The sequence below is a fragment of the Mesocricetus auratus genome, unplaced genomic scaffold (assembly GCF_017639785.1).
Source record: "Mesocricetus auratus isolate SY011 unplaced genomic scaffold, BCM_Maur_2.0 Super-Scaffold_100009, whole genome shotgun sequence".
Lineage (NCBI taxonomy): Eukaryota > Metazoa > Chordata > Mammalia > Rodentia > Cricetidae > Mesocricetus > Mesocricetus auratus.
In genome coordinates, this window is record NW_024429193.1 from 87,032,687 (window position 1) to 87,056,516 (window position 23,830).

The 23,830-nt window shown below is 38.1% G+C and overlaps 1 pseudogene; it reads right to left on the reverse strand.

The window, feature by feature from the left end:
- Positions 1-1,535: 1,535 nt before the first annotated feature.
- On the reverse strand, positions 1,536-14,362 carry LOC101834078 (annotated as a pseudogene).
- Positions 14,363-23,830: the final 9,468 nt, after the last annotated feature.

Sequence of the window (23,830 nt, forward strand, 5' to 3'; positions counted from 1 at the left end):
CAAGGAGTGTCTTTTGTTCAAACCCTAATCTCTATCAATTTTGTGGTATATGTCACTTTTCTTCTTCCCAAACCCCCTTCCCCAACATAACACACATCCTGGTTCCCATTCTGAGGTCAGCACATCTTTAAAATATACCAGCTGATTTAATTCTATAGGTTTTTTTTCTATTATCTAATTTCTCTCCACGGCAGTCAATTCTTTCTCATTAACATTCAGAAAATCAAAGTTAATAAAGCATTATGCAATCTATTTCTGCACGTCTTTAAACCCCTTGTTGTTTATTTAGCATATCTTTTAGAGTTCATCTTGATCATTCTATAACTGCTTGCCTTGTAGTAATGTGTGGTATACCTATATGTTTTGTATTGTAATAAGCAAAAAACTATTTCATTTACTAGAGACATATGCTAGGGTGTTGTCAGTCTTCATTTGTACAAGTATTACTAGGACTTCTAACATTGGTTGATTATAGAATAAGCCTTTTCAGAACTCAAAGTAGTTGAGAAATAATATGATGCTGTAATGATAAACGGTACACTTACTGAAAGTAAAACTAAGTATTTATTGTAGAAATTACTCACAAGATACCAAACAAGTAACCCAGATGAGCCCAGTAGTTTTCCGCCGCTGAACTGGAATCCAAAAGCCGGAAAAAGAGACCAAGACTTCCGTTGTTCAGTCTTTTATACCTTCCCCCATAATGCCCCTAGCCATGCCCAAAAGTGGGCCTGGCTAGTGACGTAGTTCACCGCCTACGTCTGTATACATCTTTACGTCTGTCCATATACGTCTTTAGTCATGCCTAAAGTGGGTGTGGTTAGCGGTGTGGTAAACCGCTCTTTTTTATTTCCTCATCTGTATGCATCTCTAGTAAGTCACATGGTTAATGGTGGCATTGTTTTCCTCCTACAATGATAAAAAGTACTTTTAAAGGCTTTCATATATTATCAGAATTAAGTCTTGGAATAAATGGGAAAGAGGAAAAATGAGGGAACTCAGTGTGCTCTCCAGTATGGAGGAGAAGTGGAGGGAGGTAGACACCAGACACTACCTAGCATCTATATTAACATTCTTTTTTTTGTTTTTTGTTTTTTTTTTTTTTGGTTTTTTGAGACAGGGTTTCTCTGTGGCTTTGGAGGCTGTCCTGGAACTCACTCTATAGACCAGGCTGGCCTCGAACTCACAGAGATCCACCTGCCTCTGCCTCCCGAGTGCTGGGATTAAAGGCGTGCACCACCAACGCCCAGCTTATATTAACATTATTAATGACATTTGATGCTTGACTGATCCCTTTTCACACAACAATACAGCATTTTTGTCTGTCCACATCATTGTTTCCTTACTTAATCACTTGGATCATTTACTGAAAAGCTTATCATATGACTAAGTCACAATGCCAGATAATTGGAAGTGCTCCTCAAAGGTTCCTTACCAACTGTTTTTAATGTAATTTGGGGGCATAATACTAATGCTTTAGGAAGGGCCTCATTTTTGCCCACCCCCTCTTCACTGGAGATTACCCACCTGGAGGCTCAGGCCTTGGACTTGGAGACAGCGATCTGCAGGGTATGAACAAGAATATATTCAGGTGCCAGGTCCAGTTCCCCAAGAGATACCAGATGCTTCTCTAGTGGCAACACATGTCTGGTTGCCAATGTCCAGGGTTTGTCCTTTCTATGATATAAAATCAGGAAGAGAAAAATATATGAGTCCTGACTTACCAGACTCAGTTAGGTCCAATATATTTTCCTTAACAATTCCATTCTTCTTGCAGAGATCCCCAAACATTCCCTTGATGTTTGCACTCAGCTCTAGTTTTCTTCCTGTGAAAAATAATGGTGACAGTAGTGATTGCATCTTGTGTATTGATCATGTTCACTGAGCTGAATCACCATTCAGATCCGCCTGCCTCTGCCTCCCGAATGCTAGGATTAAAGGTGTGTGCCACCAACGCCTGGCATGTCTAATGATTTCTATCTGTAGCTCTCATGAAGTAATTTCTAGGAGAAAGGATGCTGATGGCTTGACCTCTAATGGACAGTTAGTCACAGCAGCAACTCTCTTCTGTTATCCTCTCCAAAGCCTGTCTTCATCGGCAACTTCCAGTGACCTTTCTCTGTCTTCATAAGCTCACTGTATCAAACACCTGCTGCTGCATCCGGAGTGATGTGCACTGGTGGTACCCACTGTGACAGAATCAGACAGATGGAAGGAGATGAGAATCCATCTTACCTTACATGTTCAACCTGCCCAAGACTGGGATGGTAGTTATTAGATGGCCCCTGATGCATTAGGTAAATACACAATGATCAGGAAGCAGCTGAGAATATGAAGAGGGTTGGGGGTGTGGTTCAGTAGTAGCAAGTTTGACTAATATGCACAAGGCCTTCAATTCAGTCCCCAGCAATGCATCACATGTGATCTCTCTCTCTCTCTCTCTCTCTCTCTCTCTCTCTCTCTCTCTCACACACACACACACACACACACACACACACACACATACATGCATGCGCGCACGCGTGTGCGCACACACACACACACACACACACGATAAAGACATTAGGGTTTACTAAGATCATTATTCACAGATACACAGATATTTGTATACTTACATATAACATCATATTCACCATCATCTTCTGTTTTGTCACAAACTAAATATTGCTTGGTGAACTCTCCATTTACACTGTGAAAGAGAGACAGCTGGTTTTATGGGTCCTGCTGTGGCTGGCCCCCTTAGTCTCTGTTCTACCCAGCAGTCTCATTTTGGATGGAATCGTCTCTCCATCAGGACTCAGTATTTCCTGGTTGTGGCTGCACTCCACTCACCAGCCTGTTTGCAATAGTACAGTTTCTGAGTTCAGTTTTTGTTTAAAACTATGGATATCCTCTTCCTTCCCTCATTCTCTGTGGAATGTTTCTTCACTTACTGAAGTGAGACCGAGAATTACTCCTGCCCTCTTCAAACTTGGCCCTTTCATCTCCCATGGATTGATTCAGTAACCTTACATTTCTCAAAACATAGTCTCAAGAAAAATAGTGGAAGCCTTAGAGAGCTGCCATTTGAAACCTGCCAGATGTAACTTTGGATCTGGCTTGTAATGAAAATGTTAATTAAGTGAAGAGGGGTTGAGCTGAAGTGGGAGGCCAGGTGAGCAAAGCATCTTTGCTCTAAGACTCCAGTGGTGTGCAGAAGTCAGCTTCAGATTCTGTCTTTCTTTTGGATGAATGCTAATGGTCCGGTCTCTAGGTTTTTGTCTATTTCTTACATGTTGTCTAAGTGGATAGCTGTCATTCAGTCTTGATTTGGGGCCTCTTTTGTTCCTGTGGGACTAGTTGTGAAGTAGCCATTTTCTAATTTGGTTGAATCTCATTTCTTAGCCTATTTACTGATTTACCAGTTTCATGTCTCTGAAAGGGAACTTTTCAGTTCATCAAATTAAAGTTTTTCTAGTCTCTTTTCTTTTATTTTGGCTATAATTTTTATCTTCTCCATTCTGCTAGTTTTTCATTTAGTTCATTCTTGTTGATAGTTCCTGGAGGTGCAGAATTTGATTGTTTACTTTTTATCACTTTTACAGTGAGCATCTACTGCTATAAACTTCCCCTTTGCATTGGTTTATATCCTGTGGTGCATTCTTTTTGAGACAGTGTTTCTCTGGATAATAATCATAGGTGTCTTGGAACTTACTTTGGAGATCCACCTGCCTCTGTCTCCCAAATGTTGTGATTAGAGGCATGAGCCACCATGCCTGGCAACTGACCTGTAATTTTTGAAACCCTGTTTTCATTTTATTGCCTTGAGGCGTTTTGTAACTTGCTTTGAAATTTCTCTTTTGAGCTGACCTTGAACTTATGCCTCTGCCTCCCAAATGCTGTGATTAAAGGTGGGTGGTATCAGTACACAACTTATATTACAATTTTAAAAGAGCTACATGAATACAATGCCTTAAAAAGGAGTAGAAACATATATGTAGAATTTTATAGTAAAAATAACCTTAGATTCATATCAGCATACAAAAATCCATACCAATGGAAAATATTTGAGACAAGTAGTTGCTTTTTAGTTTAAAAGTAGATTCAATAATCTACCCTTTTATTCTAATATTCTTATATTCCCCTTCTATCTTTTTAGAGAAAGATCACTAAATCTACCTTCCTTTGCTTATTTTCCCCCCCTAAAGTGACCAATCACAGCTTGAAACCAACCCCTTACCCACCTAATGATAAGCATACACAATTCATTGAATGGCCAAAAACCACCCACTCCACATCTTGGGAATGTGGGTGTTGTGTTCTTAAAATTACTTCCTGTTGTCTGGGAGTGATAGCATCTTTAGGGAACCCTGAAACAACCTGAATAATGGTCAAATCCTAGGAGAGTCTCTGAATGATGGGAAAATGCAGGGCTTAACTGAGCTCGAGTAGTCAATAAGGCTGGGCCATCTCTGAAATTGTTCTAGATGCAGATTTTTTAAGAGACTGCAACAGAGGCATTCTGAGAGGCTGGATCACTTGGGCTACTTGTCTTCATTGATGTTTTATCCTTTTATTCTGAAAACACACATACTTTTAACAGTAACACACATGTCTGTGTTAATAGAAGTGTAGAATATAAGATATGTGTATATCAGCTAAAGATAATTTTCTGCTCTATGTTTGGACAGGTAAAAGGCATCTGTCAACTCTATACGCTATTTAGACTGCATAACCAAACTGTAATGTAAATCTCCATCCATGCTATATGAAAGGATGACATGTAATTATAACTCATGAGGATTCTATAACCAACAAGATTTATCATGTCTCATCTAGTCTTAGAGCTGTTTCCATAGTAGAGGGATCAGCATATATGTCACCTGCCTTATAGCTTTTCTCTGTTTCTTTTGTTATGTCTGTAGCCAATTTTCCCTGCTCAGATCTCATCTGTATTAATTTTGAAGGAATCCCTACCTTTTCATTTCCTGTGGAAACAAAGGCATAACTTTCCCCTCAATTCAACACATTTTCTGACGTTCATTCTAAAGTTAAGACATCCTTAAAATATATAAGTTGGTTTAATTTAGTAGTTTCCATAATCCAATGTCTCTCAGCATCTGCTGCTTTTTTATCATTAGCATTTAAAAGATTTAAAGTTAATAAGGCAGTCTATATAGAATTCAGACATTCTATTTCATGATATTTCCCATCCTCATGTGGCTTATTTTTTCAATGTTAATTTATTTCTTTTTTAAAGATTTTATGTTATGATTTTAAACTATTTTTTATGACTGCCTATACTCATTTTCTTTTCTTTATTTGCCATCTATGCATATGTTCAACCATATTATACCTGTTCACAGCATTTCTTGGTCTAGACCTGAATTTCTACTCATCTGCAAACTCCTATGTCTCTGTGTGGCAAATCTTAAGCAGATAGGTTATTTGTGGCATGGCTCAACCTAGCATATAGCACTTGTCACTGGCTTCCCAACTCTGAGAATTTGTTGTGTTCACTCTACGGCAGCTGTTTGTATTCTGACTGCTCAAGTACACATGGACCTTTAGCTATTTCCCCTCTGTACACCGAATCTCTCTGTGTCTGACTGGAAAATCACTCATGCCTCAGATTCTTTCCAAGTTCCTGTCTCTCCCCAGAAGTCCTGCCAATATTACCTGCTCATCTATTGACCATTGAGCTCTTTATTAAAACAATCAGAAGATGCTTTAGTAAGAGACACATCTTTTCAATTCACAACACTGAATGGAGAGGCTTAGTAGGTAGCCTCATATTTCAAGCAGGCTGAAGGGGGCATACTCATGAAAATTCATACATTCAGGAAGATGAGAACTAGAATGTGAGAGTTTCCATAAAGGTACCCTGGGACAACCCTAACATCAAGCAAACATCAAGGAAACTCTGTAATTAGAAGAGAAGCAGTCATCACTCACTTTAGCTCTAGGACAGACATGTTTATAGATGGCAAATGATCTTGTTTTTACCATCTCAGAATGGTCTTGCCTAATGTTGCTCTTTTGTGAGATTATGAATATCCAGTAAGGCATTGTGGGCCAATGATGAGCATCAGGCAAGCTTGTAGAAATAAGGACTCTTAGATCTAAACGCCAGGCCAGCTCTAAGGTGCCAACTGATGTTTTGATATTTCACATGGATGGTGCCTGCTTCTGCAGTCACAGAAAGTTGTCTTTTATGCTATTTGTGTTACCTTGGGAATTCTTCTGAAAATCCCTCTGCTTCAGCCTTGGTTCCTCTGAGGGGCACCACATTATGTGACATTTCTTTGTGATAGTTACCCCCAGTCCTCTCTGCTGGTTAGTTTCAGTAAGCCCCCAGAAAATGTAGAATAGTCTACCCTGGCAACAATTTCCCTGTATCTTCCCCTAGAAAAAATTGCCCCGTGTTGAGGTTTGTTATTTCCTCCTTGAGTTTGAATGTTTTACTATTTCATGACTTATTCCAACAAAGTGTTTGGTGTTAAAGAGGCAGCTTCAGGATGAATTCAAGCTGCCTTCTTGACCTGGGAGTAGCATAAAGTTTTTCTGTGCTTTTCTTTGCATTGTGATCTCTTGTTTCATGGTGGCATTGTCAAGTCATTTCCTGTTAACAGAATCCTATATTAGAACTGCTATTTATTTTTTAAGTATAGCTTGTGTTGTGAACAGATTCTTTTTGCCTCTTAAATACAAAATTAAAAAAATGAAAATCAGTCCATGGAAGCAATTGAGTGTAGTTGCAGTCACTTAAGAGACTGTGGCCAGAGAATGGCTTGGACCCAAGAATTTCAGGCCAGCCTACGAAACATAGCTATCAGGAGGTGGGGTGTGAGGAGAGAGGGAGTTTTCAGCAAAATTGGCTATCTTTCTCAATAGTGTTTTCCTGATATTTTAGCAAAATACACCAACCAATAACTTGATTCAAGAGCCATGAGTTTAAAACCAGTTTAATCTCTTTATCTAGGAGTCAGAGCATGCTGTGGGGAAGTAGGCAACATTTTCTCTTATCCTTTGTGCCTCCAGTGGCCAAACCATTCTCTTTTCCAAGGTGCACGTCTGGAACCATGTTGACTAGGCATAGCCTCAGAAGCTTGTGTCTGTGTCTCTCCAGGTTATATTGAAAAGGAGGTTCTTTGGATGGATTAAGCATGCAGCAACTCTGGGTTCCCAAGTTATTTAGGAGACTGTGGATGGAGGAAGTGTGCAGCAAGTCTCTGGTCCCAGGGAATTTATGAGACTCTGTGGAAGGAGGAAGTGTGCAGCAGGTGTGTGTGTGTTTACCAGTGTTGGTGTTCACGTAAGTGTGTGTGTACTGGTACTTGTTTGCATGTGTGCATGCGTGTGTGGAGGTCAGTGGTCAACCTTGAGTGTTGTTTGCCAAAGGTTGTCCATGGTGTTTGGAAACCAGGACTGTAGTTTCCCTGGGGTCCAGCAGGCTGAGCTAGAGGCTGGGCCAGCCATCAAGCTGAGCACAAGGGATCTGTCTGTCTCCATCTATGCAGTTTTGGCATTACAAGCATGTGCCACTGTGCTCCACCATTGAACACTTTTGTTTGGACCCAGGGATCAATCTCAGGACCTCATACTTGCACAGGAAAAGCTCTTTATCAACTGAGTCATCTTCCTGGCCCTAGACCCTTTTTAGTGGCCTACTTAAATAATGAAAGATTTCAAACTGGGACCTTCCCTTCTCCACTGAATCTATTCTCCCAAGAGATTTGGAGCAATTGCAACATTCTCATTGTGATATCTTGAACTAAACTTTGAAGACTTCCTTGATTCTGTCCCCTATTAGGAGCACAACATCAAACCAAGCATTGCATTTATGATATGGGCTGGTGTTTCTACATCATGGAATAACCTATATTTTCTCTCATAATTTTAATATCGCATGACTAAAGAACACTAGGAGCACACTTGTAAGCAACACAAGGTCTGATTTACTGTCTACTACTGAAATTGGGAAGGATGCTCCCAGAGGAGGCTAGACATCTCAAAAAGATGCCATGTTGGGGGAGCGCATTAATCAGTAAGGTACTTTTCCTTAAAGCCTAAGGACCTAAGTTTGAATCCCTAGCATCCACAGAAGAAGCAAAGTATGGTAGGGTTTCCCTGTAATCACAGCACTGGGGAAGCAGAGGCAGGGCATCCTGAGGTTTGAAGGCCAGTAAATCTATTCAGTCTAGTAACATTCATTGGAATGGGCCTGCAATATTAACCTGTGGTTAAATTATTCCTCTTTATTATAAGAAGGGACAAAGAAAAACATTACTTTCTAGAAAGTAGTGGGGAAACTTAAGTCAAAAGAGAGATAAGTGACTGGGGAAATAAGCAAAAGGCTTTCATTTGAAGTTGTGACCTGGTTGAAGGAGGTGTGTCACTGTGGGGGTGAGCTTTGAGGACTCTTTTTTTCTTAAGCTCCCTCAGTGTGACTGTTAGTTAACTTCCTATTGTCTGCAAGACCTACCACTCACAGCCCTAGCACCACAACTCCCTATAGGCAGCCTTCTTCCTGTCACAATAATGATGGACTAAAGCTCTGAAAGTGTAAATGATCCACCCAAATTAAGTGTTTCTTTGTAAGAGTTGCCAAGATCATGGTGTCTCTTCTCAGCAACAGAAACACTCATTAAAACATCAGTCAAGGGTAACATGTTGGTTAGTTGACCTTGAGGGGTCAGCTGTTTCTCTGGGTTTCACCTGCCTGGTCATGGCCCCTTTGCTCATCAGTCCTTCCACCCTGCAACTGGTTTCCAGGATTTTATTTCAGTGTTTGGCTGTGTGTGTCTGCCTCTGCTTCCATCAGCCACTTGATGAAGACTCTAGGATGGCATATAATGTTGTCATCAATCTCATTATCAAGGAAGGGCATGTAAGATACCCTCTCAACTATTGCATAGATTGCCAGTTGGTGTCATCCTTGTAGGTCTCAGGGAATTTGTTTAGTGCCAGACCCTCCTCAAACCAATAATGACTCCCTATATTATGGTATGGTGAGTGACAGACCAACACAATTGAGACCAACTCTAGTTTTTATGCACACACACAGCATACATATGCAGGAAACACACATGACAGTCTTTTCAAAAGGAATGAAACAAGGAACCTGGTATCAGATTTGGGAGTGTCTTAGGAAGCTATTGGATAGGTACAACTGGGGGAAAATGACAGCTCAGTGATTAGAGAGCCCAGAGAATCCCGTTTTTCATAAGTGGAGTCAAACATCAAGCAAACTCTATAATTAGTAGAAAAGCAGTCATCACTCACTTTAGCTCTAGGACAGACATGTTTATAGATGGCAAATGATCTTGTTTTTACCATCTCCAAATGATCTTGCCTAATGTTGTTTTTTATGAGGTTATGAATATCCAGTAAGGCATTGTGGGCCAACGATGAGCATCAGGATGGGGGGCGGGAGTGAGGGGGTTGCAGCATAATTGGTTGCCTTTCTCTCTCTTTTTTTTGGTTTTTAGAGACAGGGTTTCTCTATATTGTTTTGTAGCCTGTCCTAGATCTTGCTCTGTAGACCAGGCTGGTCTTGAACTCACAGAGATCCACCTGCCTCTGCCTCCTGAGTGCTGGGATTAAAGGTGTGTGCCCCCAATGCCAGACTTATTGGTTGTCTTTCTAAATAGTGTTTTGCTTCATTTTCCAAAGCCTACCAATAATGAGTCAGGAACCATGAGCTTGAAGCCAACTTAATCTATTGATCTAGGGGTCAGAGCATGCTTTGGGGAGGTAGGCAGCCATTCTCTTTATCGTTTGTGCCTCTAGTGACCAAACCATTCTTTTTCCAAGGTGTACATCTAAAACCATGCTGTGTAGACATAGCCTCAGAGGCCTGTGTCTCTCCGTGCCCTGTTGAAAAAAGAGGCTCTGTGGATGGAGGAAGTGTGCAGCAAGTCTGTGTTCCCAGTGAATTTATGAGACAATGGTTGGAAAAAGTGTGCAGCCAGTCTGTGTTCCTATGGTCATTATAATGTCACTGAAACAGGAGAACATATGAGCAGGCAACACTCATTGGGACTTGAAATTATTGCAGAGGGGATAAAACCTGAATCTCAGGTTCAATCCTAGAACATGAGGAAGGATCTTGGCTACAGGACCCAGCAAGTCTGTTCATCCATTCACTGTCATACCCACATTTATTGGACAGAGAGACATGCAAGTAACTGCAAGGTTAATCATTTATTGAACAGGTACAGGAAGACATTCATGCAGAGTTGTCATGGGTATGACAAAGAGACATTTAAAAGAAACCTTTTGATTCTGAATGAGTCATCCTAGATAATCAGGGAAGATGCTGGGGATGTAGGGTATATGCTTTCCTGGGGGGCATCGATGGCAATCAGATCACAGGACTTGTCACAGAACAGGGTGTGGAGAGGAAGGGATGATGTTGGAGTCCAGGTTAGGAGTCCCCACTCAACACTGAGGAAGCCAAGAAGAAAGAATGCAGACACTCATTAAGCACTGCTAGAGCTGATTTCAGGACATAGAGCCATTCTGTCATACACAGTAAAGTGTGACGACACATACCTTCCGTGATCACCCAACTGATGTTACCGACCAGAATACAGATCAAAAGGCATAGAATAAATGACGTTATCCTTATTGATACCATATGGATACTAACAGTAATGAAAGATCCTAGGCTTATTCCCACTATCTTTTGCATAAGAAACTCTGTTGTGTGATATTTGTACATTGTGGGAAGATGTGTCACTGTGATTGTTTTTAGAAGGAGATGAATGGACAACTAATAGGCAGGACAATTAGGTGGGACTTAAAGGCAGAGAGAGAGAGAGAACTCAGGGAAGAGGAAAAGGCATGGTTGGCAGCCAGAGGAATATGGACAAGAGGTAACACCATGTGAATGTAGATTAATGTAAATGGGTTAATTTAATATAAGAGCTAAGTAGCATCAAGCCTAATCTACAGGCCAAAGTGTCATAATTAATATCAAATCTGTGCCATTATTTGGGAACTGGCTGGTGAAACAGAGGAGGACTCATTACAAAGTTATGAAGAAATTGTAGTAAATTGAGACTTAATGATAAAAGCATCTTTAAAGGTTTTCACATATCATCAGAATGAAGCCTTGGAATGAATGGGAAAGATTATAGATGAAGGAACTCATGGTGCTCTCCAGGCTGGAGGAGAAATGCAGATTGTGATGCTGATGCTCCATTCCCATGTAAGGAGTAAGGATGTACAGACCTCACAGGAAGATGTTATTAGCAGGAGTGGGAGTGAGGTGGACCCAGCCACTGGTGAACATCTACACTCACATTCTTAATGACTATTGATGCTTTGCTGATCACTTTTCACACAAAAGTACAGCATCTATGTCCATCCAAATCCTTGTTTCCTTACTTAAACACTTGGGTCACTTACTGAAAAGCTCATCACAGGACTAAATCATAAACCCAGAAATTTGGAAACCAAATTTCAATCTCTCCTCAAAGCTTCCTTATCAATTATTTTTATTGTAATTTTAGGGCACAATACAATGCTTTCGAGAGGGCCTCATTTTTGCTCACCTACTCTTCATTCTCACTGGAGATTACCCACCTGGAGGCTCAGGCCATTCTTACAACTTGGGCCTGGAGGCAGTGATAGGCAGGGTATGAATAAGAACACATTCAGGTACCAGGTCCAATTTATTTCCACAAGAGATACTACATGCTTCTCTAGGGGCAACATGTGTCTGGTTGCTACCTGGTATGTTCTTTCCATGATATAAAACAGGTGTGAGTCCTGACTTACCAGGCTCAGTTAGGTCTAATATATTTTCCTTAAAAATTCCCTGCTTCTTGCATAGATCCCCAAACGTTTTCTTGATTTTTGAACTCAACTTTGTTTTCCAGCCTGCAAAAAATAATGGTGACAGTAGTGATTGCATCTTGTGTATTGACCACATTCACAGAGCTGAAGCATGGGGAAATGGTTAAGAACATGATTATCAGGCGTGGGCATGACCTGTCATGAATTTGGCCTCCATAGGATATCTTACTGGCATAGTGAGGGATTTCAGAGACCTCCCACCCCCACCACTGTGACTGAGGGATAACAGAGGTGACCATTTGTCTGCAGTAGATATGGAAAAAAGAGGCAGTTCAGGGCCAGGCTGGGTAGCCCATGTTAGAGCTAGGGTTTCTTTCTTCTCTTCTTGTCCCATCCCATTACCAGTGTCTTTGGGAAAATACTCTACCGTAGAGCGTCATCAACTGGAATGTTTCCCCAATCTTGATATTTCTGAGATGAATTATAATATAATCATCATAGTCTGTATCAAGTATAGTAAATTTATTATATCCGTTATCTGTGGAAGAAATGGAACACAACTGAGAAATTATTTGGTCCACAGGAAATTATTGAAACCTTTTACCTATTCTATATCACAAGTAAAACTCAAAATGCATATTCTAATAGAGATTGGCGAAAAGGTCTGGTGCTTTCTACCCATACTTCTTTGGACATCTTGAAGAAACCTCTAGTGAACAATTAGTCACAGCAGCCACTCTCCTCTCCAACTCCTGTCTACTTCAATCAGCAGCTTCCATTGATCTCTATCTGCCTGTCATAAGCTCACTGTATTATGTACCTGCTGCTGCATCCTGAGTGATGTGGACTGGTGGCATCTACTGGGGCAGAATCAGACAGAAGGCAGGAGACAAGAAACCATCTTACCTTACTTGTTCCACCTGCCCAAGAATGGGATGCTAGTTATTAGATGACCTCTGTTGCATTAGCTAAATAAACAATGATCAGCAACCAACTGAGTGTCTGAAGAGGGTTGAGGTGTTGTTCAGTTGTAGAGAGTTCGACTAGTATGTATAAGACCCTCAGTTCAATTCCCAACAATAAGGCAAATGTGCTCACACAGACACACACACACACACCCACAATAGAGATATTATGGTTTTTATAAGTTCCTTATGGATAGATACGTAGATTTTTGTATACTTACATTTGACATCATATACACCAACCTCTTCTGTTTTGTCACATACTACATACAGCTCTGTGCACTCTTCATTGACACTGTGAAATGGAATCAGCTGGTGCTTATGGGTACTGCTCTGGCTGGGCCCCTTAGCCTCTGTTCTAAACAAGTCTCCCATTTCTAATTACACTTAACTTTTGAATGTTTTTATAAAATGAGCAAAGTCATTCATTTGTGTTATTTCACTTATACTTAATACTTAACTAATCACGTGTTTGCTTATCATTTACAAAAAGAATGAAAATCACTTCAAATCACTGTCACAACTGTGACTACTTCCCAGTGTCACTCACTTGTGCAGATTATCACCCAGATGTCCAGCATCTGCATCAAATTAGTGCTTTCAAACATTGCCCATTGTGTACCTCCAATATACAGTGGAGAATTAATACCCCCTTTAATGCAGTTGAAGGGGTGAAATTTTGTGGCTAACAACTAGACAGAAATATTTACCTCATGATAATCTACATTTAAGCTGTGCTGTACATTTCTTTCACTATGGTTTCATAAATTCCTCTGACCTTTGCTTATTAAATCCCCAGTAAATATGTTCCTGTCACCAATGCTATTCTCTGACTTTTGAAAACACCCCAGTTTTGAAATCTTGTTTTAGTATCTGTGTGTGTGTGTATCTGTGTTTGTGTGTGTACCTGTACATGTAATGAGGGCCATATGTTTCTTTGTGTATATGTGTGTGTGTGTGTGTGTGTGTGTGTTCTTGCGCATGTGTGAAGGCCTGAGATCATGACAGGCTTCCATTTCTTCTTTCTCAGATAAGAACATCTCACTTACATGGTATGGAATTTAAAAGCTAAGGACAAGTAATTGAAGAGATGAATGTATTCCACAAACATTCTCATGCTTCCATGTTCCACTATCATTTCTCTTTTGTCAGAGGCCAAAAGAATGGAATGCTATTTTCCCTGAATCTGTAATAGATAAGTGAATTGTTAAGAGAGGAGGGGCAGGGACACTTCATGGACATGTTTCCACTTGAACTGACCCATGGGCCTGGGCATCACTTTATTTGGCACAATACTTAAGATCCCATCTTTCTCTCAGTGGAATTGAGGGACCCCAGGCATTATTAGATGAGGATAGCACAAGGGTGGTCTTGTTTCAGAGTCTGAAGCCTCTCATTTGTCTCACAGAGTGAGGAGCCACAACCCTCCCCTCAATGGCCCTACTTGGCTTCAGAGTTCCCAGGAGCACCCTCTGGGTCAGACGTCCCCAAGCCCGATGAGTGTACCTTTTGTGGATTGAAGTTCTTTCCAATGAGACTAGTTTTTCTTTCTGCATGGACACAGATAGTGTCAGCTCCAAACCCAGCAGTAGCAGAAGCAGTGGCCACTTCATTTTGGATGGAATAGAATCATCTCTCTGTCAGGACTGTGACTTTCCTGATGGTGGCTGCATTTTACTACTCAGCTGCTCTGTACTTCTATAGTTTCTGAGTTCAGATTTTTCTTAACTGTAATCTCCTCCTCCTTCCCTCACTTTCTGTAAAATGTTTCCTCACTTATTGATGTGAGGCCAAGAATTGCACCTCACCTCTTCAAACGTGGCAGTCTCGTCTCCCATAGATTGATGTCCTAACCTTAGGTTCCTCAAAACATTATCCCAAGAAAAATTGTGGATGCCTTAGAGAGCTGACATTTGGTACCTGCCAGATTTAACTCTGACTTGAATCAGAAAGCCAATTATGTGTGTTTGGGGGGGTGGAGATGACATGAGAGGCCAAGGGGGCAGAGCATCTTTGCTCTAAGTCTCCAGTGAAGTGTAGAAGTAGATGCATTTATCATTTTTACATGTATTTTTATGAATGCTTCTTTTGGATATGTGTCTGTGCAATGTTGCATACCTGCATCTGTGGAGGTCAGAAGAGGGAGTCAGATCCTTTGAAAAATGTTCTTGAGGAGTATGTAGACCTCCAAGGACCAAATTCAACTTCTCTTCAAGGCAGGATACAAAATGGCAAGCATGGGGGCTGGCTAAAACTCCAAGCTTAACTTCATGAAACTATCGATACAACACTGTGTGAGAAACTACATGCTTAACATGATGAAAACTAACGATACCAAACTGTCTGAGAATCTACATGCTTATCTTCTTGAAAACTAACGATACAACATTGTTTGTGAAACTACACGCTTGACTCCATGAAAACTAATGATACAACACTGTGTGAGAAACTACATGCTTAATTTCATGAAAAGTAACCATACAACCTGGTTGTGAAACTACTTGCTTAACTTCATGAAAACTATCGATACAACACTGTGTGAGAATCTATGTGCTTAACCTGATGAAAACTAACGATACCAAACTGATTGAGAAACTACAAGCTAAACTTCATGAAAACTAACGATACAACACTGTTTGAGAATCTGCTTCCTTGACTTCATGAAACCTAACGATATAACACTGTATGAGAAACTACAAGCTTAACTTCATGAACTATCGCTACAACACTGTGTGAGAATTACCTTGCATAACCTGATGAAAACTAATACCAAACTGATTGAGAATCTACATGCTTATCTTTATGAAAACTAATGATACAAAACTGTAAAACTACTTGCTTAACTTCATGAAAACTAATGATAGAACACTGTGTGAGAAACTACATGCTTAATTTCATGAAAAGTAACGATACAATCCTGGATGTGAAACTACTTGCTTACCTTCATGAAAACGATTGATACAACACTGTGTGAGAAAATACAAGCTTAATTTCATGAAAAGTAACGATACAACACTGTTTGTGAAACTACTTGATTAACTTCATGAAAACTATCGAAAAACACTGGAAGAAAAACTACAAGCTTAACATGATGAAAACTAACGACACCAAACTGTCTGAGAATCTACATGCTTATCTTCATGAAAAGTAACGATACAACACTGGTTGTGAAACTACTTGCTTAACTTCATGAAACTATCGATACAACACTGTGTTAGAAACTACATGCTTAACTTGATGAAAACTAACGACACCAAACTCTTTTAGAATCTACGTGCTTATCTTCATCAAAAGTAATGATACAAGATTGTTTGTGAAACAACACGCATAACTTCATGAAAATTCACAATACAACACTGTGTGAGAAACTACAAGCTAAACATCATGAAAACTAACGATACAACACTGTTTGAGAATCTGCTTGCTTAACTTCATGAAACCTAACGATATAACACTCTGTGAGAAACTACAAGCTTAAGTTCATGAAACTATCGATACAAATCTGTGTGAGAAACTACATGCTTAACATGATGAAAACTAACGATACCAAACTGTCTGAGCATCTACATGCTTATCTTCATGAAAACTAACGATACAACATTGTTTGTGAAACTATGCGCTTAACTCCATGAAAATTAATGATACAACACTGTGTGAGAAACTACATGCTTAATTTCATGAAAAGTAACGATACTATCCTGGTTGTGAAACTACTTGCTTACTTCATGAAAACTACCGATACAACAGTGTGTGAGAAAATACATGCTTAATTTCATGAAAAGTAACCATACAACACTGGTTGTTAAACTTCTTGCTTAACATCATGAAAACTATCGATACAACACTGTGTGAGAAACTACATGCTTAATTTCATGAAAAGTAACGATACAACACTTGTTGTGAAACTACTTGCTTAACTTCATGAAAACTATCGAAAAACACTGGATGAAAAACTACATGCTTAACTTGATGAAAACTAACGACACCAAACTGTCTGAGAATCTACATGCTTATCTTCATGAAAAGTAACGATACAACACTGGTTGTGAAACTACTTGCTTAACCTCATGAAATTATCCATACAACACTGTGTGAGAAACTACATGCTTAACTTGATGAAAACTAAAGACACCAAACTCTTTGAGAATCTACATGCTTATCTCCATCAAAACTAATGATTCAAGATTGTTTGTGAAAATACACACTTAACTGCATGAAAATTCACAATACAACACTGTGTGAGAAACTACAAGCTAAACTTCATGAAAACTAACGATACAACACTGTTTGAGAATCTGCTTGATAACCTTCATGAAACCTAACGATATAACACTCTGTGAGAAACTACAAGCTTAACTTCATGAAACAATCGATATAAAACTGTGTGAGAAACTACATGCTTAACATGATGAAAACTAACGATAGCAAACTGTCTGAGCATCTACATGCTTATCTTCATGAAAACTAACGATACAACATTGTTTGTGAAACTATGCGCTTAACTCCATGAAAACTAATGATACAACACTGTGTGAGAAACTACATGCTTAATTTCATGAAAAGTAACGATACAACCCTGGTTGTGAAACTACTTCCTTATCTTCATGAAAACTATCGATACAACACTGTTTGAGAATCTACGTGCTTAACCTCATGAAAAGTAACGATACCAAACTGATTGAGAAACTGCAAGCTAAACTTCAGGGAAACTAACGATATTACACTGTTTGAGAATCAGCTTGCTTAACTTCACAAAACCTAACGATATAACACTGTGTGAGAAACTACAAGCTTAACTTCATGAAAACTATCGATACAATACTGTGTGAGAATCTACTTGCTTAACCTGAAGAAAACTAATGATACCAAACTGATTGAGAATCTACATGGTTATCTTTTTGAAAACTAACGATACAAAACTGTTTGTGAAACTACTTGCTTAACTTCATGAAAACTAATGACACAACACTGTGTGAGAAACTACTTGCTTAATTTCATGAAAAGTAACGATACAATCCTGGTTGTGAAACTACTTTCTTACTTCATGAAAACTACCGATACAACACTGTGTGAGAAAATACATCCTTAATTTCATGAAAAGTAACCATACAACACTGGTTGTGAAACTTCTTGCTTAACTTCATGAAAACTATCGATACAACACTATGTGAGAAACTACATGCTTAACATGATGAAAACTAACGATACCAAACTGTCTGAGAATCTACGTGCTTATGATCATGAAAACTAACGATATAACATTGTTTGTGAAACAACGCGCTTAACTTCATGAAAATTCACATTACAACACTGTGTGAGAAACTACAAGCTAAACTTCATGAAAACTAACCATACAACACTGTTTGAGAATCTGCTTGTTTAACTTCATGAAAACTAACGATATAACCCTGTGTGAGAAACTACAAGCTTAACTTCATGAAACTATCGATACAACACTGTGTGAGAAACTACATGCTTAACATGGTGAAAACTAACGATACCAAACTGTCTGAGACTCTACATGCTTATCTTCATGAAAACTAACGATACAAAAATGTATGTGAAACTACACGCTTAACTCCATAAAAACGAATGATACAACACTGTGTGAGATACTACATGCTTAATTTCATGAAAAGTAACGATACAATCCTGGTTGTGAAACTACTTGCTTAACTTCATGAAAACTATCGATACAACACTGTGTGTGAATCTACGTGCTTAACCTGATGAAAACTAACGATACCAAACTGATTGAGAAACTACAAGCTAAACTTCATGAAAACTAACGATACAACACTGAGAATCTGCTTGCTTGACTTCATGAAACCTAACGATATAACACTGTGTGAGAAACTACAAGCTTAACTTCATGAAAACTATCGCTACAACACTGTGTGAGAATTTACTTGCATAACCTGATGAAAACTAACGATACCAAACTGATTGAGAATCTACATGCTTATCTTTATGAAAACTAACGATACAAAACTGTTTGTAAAACTACTTGCTTAACTTCATGAAAACTAATGATAGAACACTGTGTGAGAAACTACATGCTTAATTTCATGAAAAGTAACGATGCAATCCTGGATGTGAAACTACTTGCTTACCTTCATGAAAACTATTGATACAACACTGTGTGAGAAAATACAAGCTTAATTTCATGAAAAGTAACGATACAACACTGTTTGTGAAACTACTTGATTAACTTCATGAAAACTATCAAAAAACACTGGAAGAAAAACTACAAGCTTAACATGATGAAAACTAACGACACCAAACTGTCTGAGAATCTACATGCTTATCTTCATGAAAAGTAACGATACAACACTGGTTGTGAAACTACTTGCTTAACTTCATGAAACTATCGATACAACACTGTGTTAGAAACTACATGCTTAACTTGATGAAAACTAACGACACCAAACTCTTTTAGAATCTACGTGCTTATCTTCATCAAAAGTAATGATACAAGATTGTTTGTGAAACAACACGCATAACTTCATGAAAATTCACAATACAACACTGTGTGAGAAACTACAAGCTAAACATCATGAAAACTAACGATACAACACTGTTTGAGAATCTGCTTGCTTAACTTCATGAAACCTAACGATATAACACTCTGTGAGAAACTACAAGCTTAAGTTCATGAAACTATCGATACAACATCTGTGTGAGAAACTACATGCTTAACATGATGAAAACTAACGATACCAAACTGTCTGAGCATCTACATGCTTATCTTCATGAAAACTAACGATACAACATTGTTTGTGAAACTATGCGCTTAACTCCATGAAAATTAATGATACAACACTGTGTGAGAAACTACATGCTTAATTTCATGAAAAGTAACGATACTATCCTGGTTGTGAAACTACTTGCTTAACTTCATGAAAACTACCGATACAACAGTGTGTGAGAAAATACATGCTTAATTTCATGAAAAGTAACCATACAACACTGGTTGTTAAACTTCTTGCTTAACATCATGAAAACTATCGATACAACACTGTGTGAGAAACTACATGCTTAATTTCATGAAAAGTAACGATACAACACTTGTTGTGAAACTACTTGCTTAACTTCATGAAAACTATCGATAAAACACTGGATGAAAAACTACATGCTTAACTTGATGAAAACTAACGACACCAAACTGTCTGAGAATCTACATGCTTATCTTCATGAAAAGTAACGATACAACACTGGTTGTGAAACTACTTGCTTAACCTCATGAAATTATCCATACAACACTGTGTGAGAAACTACATGCTTAACTTGATGAAAACTAAAGACACCAAACTCTTTGAGAATCTACATGCTTATCTCCATCAAAACTAATGATTCAAGATTGTTTGTGAAACTACACACTTAACTGCATGAAAATTCACAATACAACACTGTGTGAGAAACTACAAGCTAAACTTCATGAAAACTAACGATACAACACTGTTTGAGAATCTGCTTGATAACCTTCATGAAACCTAACGATATAACACTGCTGTGAGAAACTACAAGCTTAACTTCATGAAACTAATCGATATAACACTGTGTGAGAAACTACATGCTTAACATGATGAAAACTAACGATAGCAAACTGTCTGAGCATCTACATGCTTATCTTCATGAAAACTAACGATACAACATTGTTTGTGAAACTATGCGCTTAACTCCATGAAAACTAATGATACAACACTGTGTGAGAAACTACATGCTTAATTTCATGAAAAGTAACGATACAACACTGGTTGTGAAACTACTTCCTTATCTTCATGAAAACTATCGATACAACACTGTTTGAGAATCTACGTGCTTAACCTCATGAAAAGTAACGATACCAAACTGATTGAGAAACTGCAAGCTAAACTTCATGGAAACTAACGATACAACACTGTTTGAGAATCTGCTTGCTTAACTTCATGAAACCTAACGATATAACACTGTGTGAGAAACTACAAGCTTAACTTCATGAAAACTATCGATACAACACTGTGTGAGAATCTACTTGCTTAACCACATGAAAACTAACGATACCAAACTGATTGAGAATCTACATGCTTATCTTTATGAAAACTAACGATACAAAACTGTTTGTGAAACTACTTGCTTAACTTCATGAAAACTAATGATACAACACTGTGTGAGAAACTACATGCTTAATTTCATGAAAAGTAACGATACAATCCTGGTTGTGAAACTACTTTCTTACTTCATGAAAACTATCGATACAACACTGTGTGAGAAAATACATGCTTAATTTCATGAAAAGTAACGATACAACACTGGTTGTGAAACTTCTTGCTTAACTTCATGAAAACTATCGATACAACACTGTGTGAGAAACTACATGCTTAACATGATGAAAACTAACGATACCAAACTGTCTGAGAATCTACATGCTTATGTTCATGAAAACTAACGATACAACATTGTTTGTGAAACGACGCGCTTAACTTCATGAAAATTCACAATACAACACTGTGAGAGAAACTACAAGCTAAACTTCATGAAAACTAACGATACAACACTGTTTGAGAATCTGCTTGCTTAACTTCATGAAACCTAACGATATAACACTGTGTGAGAAACTACAAGCTTAACTTCATGAAACTATCGATACAACACTGTGTGAGAAACTATATGCTTAACATGATGAAAACTAATGATACCAAACTGTCTGGGAATCTACATGCTTATCTTCATGAAAACTAATGATACAATATTGTTTGTGAAACTACTTGCTTAACTCCATGAAAACTAATGATACAACACTGTGTGAGAAACTAAATGATTAATTTCATGAAAAGTAATGATACAATCCTGGTTGTGAAACTACTTGCTTAACTTCATGAAAACTATCGATACAACACTGTGTGAGAATCTACTTGCTTAACCTGATGAAAACTAACGATACAACACTGATTGAGAAACTACAAGCTAAACTTCATGAAAACTAACGATACAACACTGTTGAGAATCTGCTTGCTTGACTTCATGAAACCTAACGATATAACACTGTGTGAGAAACTACAAGCTTAACTTCATGAAAACTATCGACTACAACACTGTGTGAGAATTTACTTGCATAACCTGATGAAAACTAACGATACCAAACTGATTGAGAATCTACATGCTTATCTTTATGAAAACTAACGATACAAAACTGTTTGTAAAACTACTTGCTTAACTTCATGAAAACTAATGATAGAACACTGTGTGAGAAACTACATGCTTAATTTCATGAAAAGTAACGATGCAATCCTGGATGTGAAACTACTTGCTTACCTTCATGAAAACTATTGATACAACACTGTGTGAGAAAATACAAGCTTAATTTCATGAAAAGTAACGATACAACACTGTTTGTGAAACTACTTGATTAACTTCATGAAAACTATCGAAAAACACTGGATGAAAAACTACATGCTTAACTTGATGAAAACTAACGACACCAAACTGTCTGAGAATCTACATGCTTATCTTCATGAAAAGTAACGATACAACACTGGTTGTGAAACTACTTGCTTAACTTCATGAAACTATCGATACAACACTATGTGAGAAACTACATGCTTAACTTGATGAAAACTAATGACACCAAACTCTTTTAGAATCTACATGCTTATCTTCATCAAAACTAATGATACAAGTTTGTTTGTGAAACAACACGCTTAACTTCATGAAAATTCACAATACAACACTGTGTGAGAAACTACAAGCTAAACATCATAAAAACTAACGATACAACACTGTTTGAGAATCTACTTGCTTAACTTCATGACCTAACGATATAACACTCTGTGAGAAACTACAAGCTTAACTTCATGAAACTATCGATACAAAACTGTGTGAGAAACTACATGCTTAACATGGTGAAAACTAACGATACCAAACTGTCTGAGCATCTACATGCTTATCTTCATAAAAACTAACGATACAACATTGTTTGTGAAACTATGCGCTTAACTCCATGAAAACTAATGATACAACACTGTGTGAGAAACTACATGCTTAATTTCATGAAAAGTAATGATACAATCCTGGTTGTGAAACTACTTGCTTGATTCATGAAAACTACTGATACAACAATGTGTGAGAAAATACATGCTTAATTTCATGAAAAGTAACCATACAACACTGGTTGTGAAACTTCTTGCTTAGCTTCATAAAAACTATCGATACAACACTGTGTGATAATCTACTTGCTTAACCTGATGAAAACTAACGATACCAAACTGATTGAGAAAGTACAAGCTAAACTTCATGAAAACTAACGATATTACACTGTTTGAGAATCTGCTTGCTTAACTTCACAAAACCTAACGATATAACACTTTGTGAGAAAATACAAGCATAACTTCATGAAAACTATCGATAAAATACTCTGTGAGAATTGACTTGCTTAACCTGAAGAAAACTAACGATACCAAACTGGTTGAGGATCTACATGCTTATCTTTATGAAAACTAACGATACAAAACTGTTTGTGAATCTACTTGCTTAACTTCATGAAACTAATGACACAACACTGTGTGAGAAACTACATGCTTAATTTCATGAAAAGTAACGATACAATCCTGGTTGTGAAACTACATGCTTACTTCATGTAAACAACCGATACAACACTGTGTGAGAAAATACATGCTTAATTTCATGAAAATTAACGATACAATCCTGGTTGGGAAACTACTTCCTTACCTTCATTAAAACTATCGATACAACACTGTGTGAGAATCTACTTGCTTAACCTGATGAAAACTAACGATACCAAACTGATTGAGAAACTACACGCTAAACTTCATGAAAACTAACGATATTACACTGTTTAGAATCTTCTTGCTTAACTTCATAAAACCTAACGATATAATACTGTGTGAGAAACTACAAGCTTAACTTCATGAAACTATCGATACAACACAGTGTGAGAAACTACATGCTTAATTTCATGAAAAGAAACGATACAACACTGGTTGTGAAACTACTTGCTTAACTTCATGAAAACTATGGATACAACACTGCATGAGAAAATGCATGCTTAACATGATGAAAACTAATGACACCAAACTGTCTAG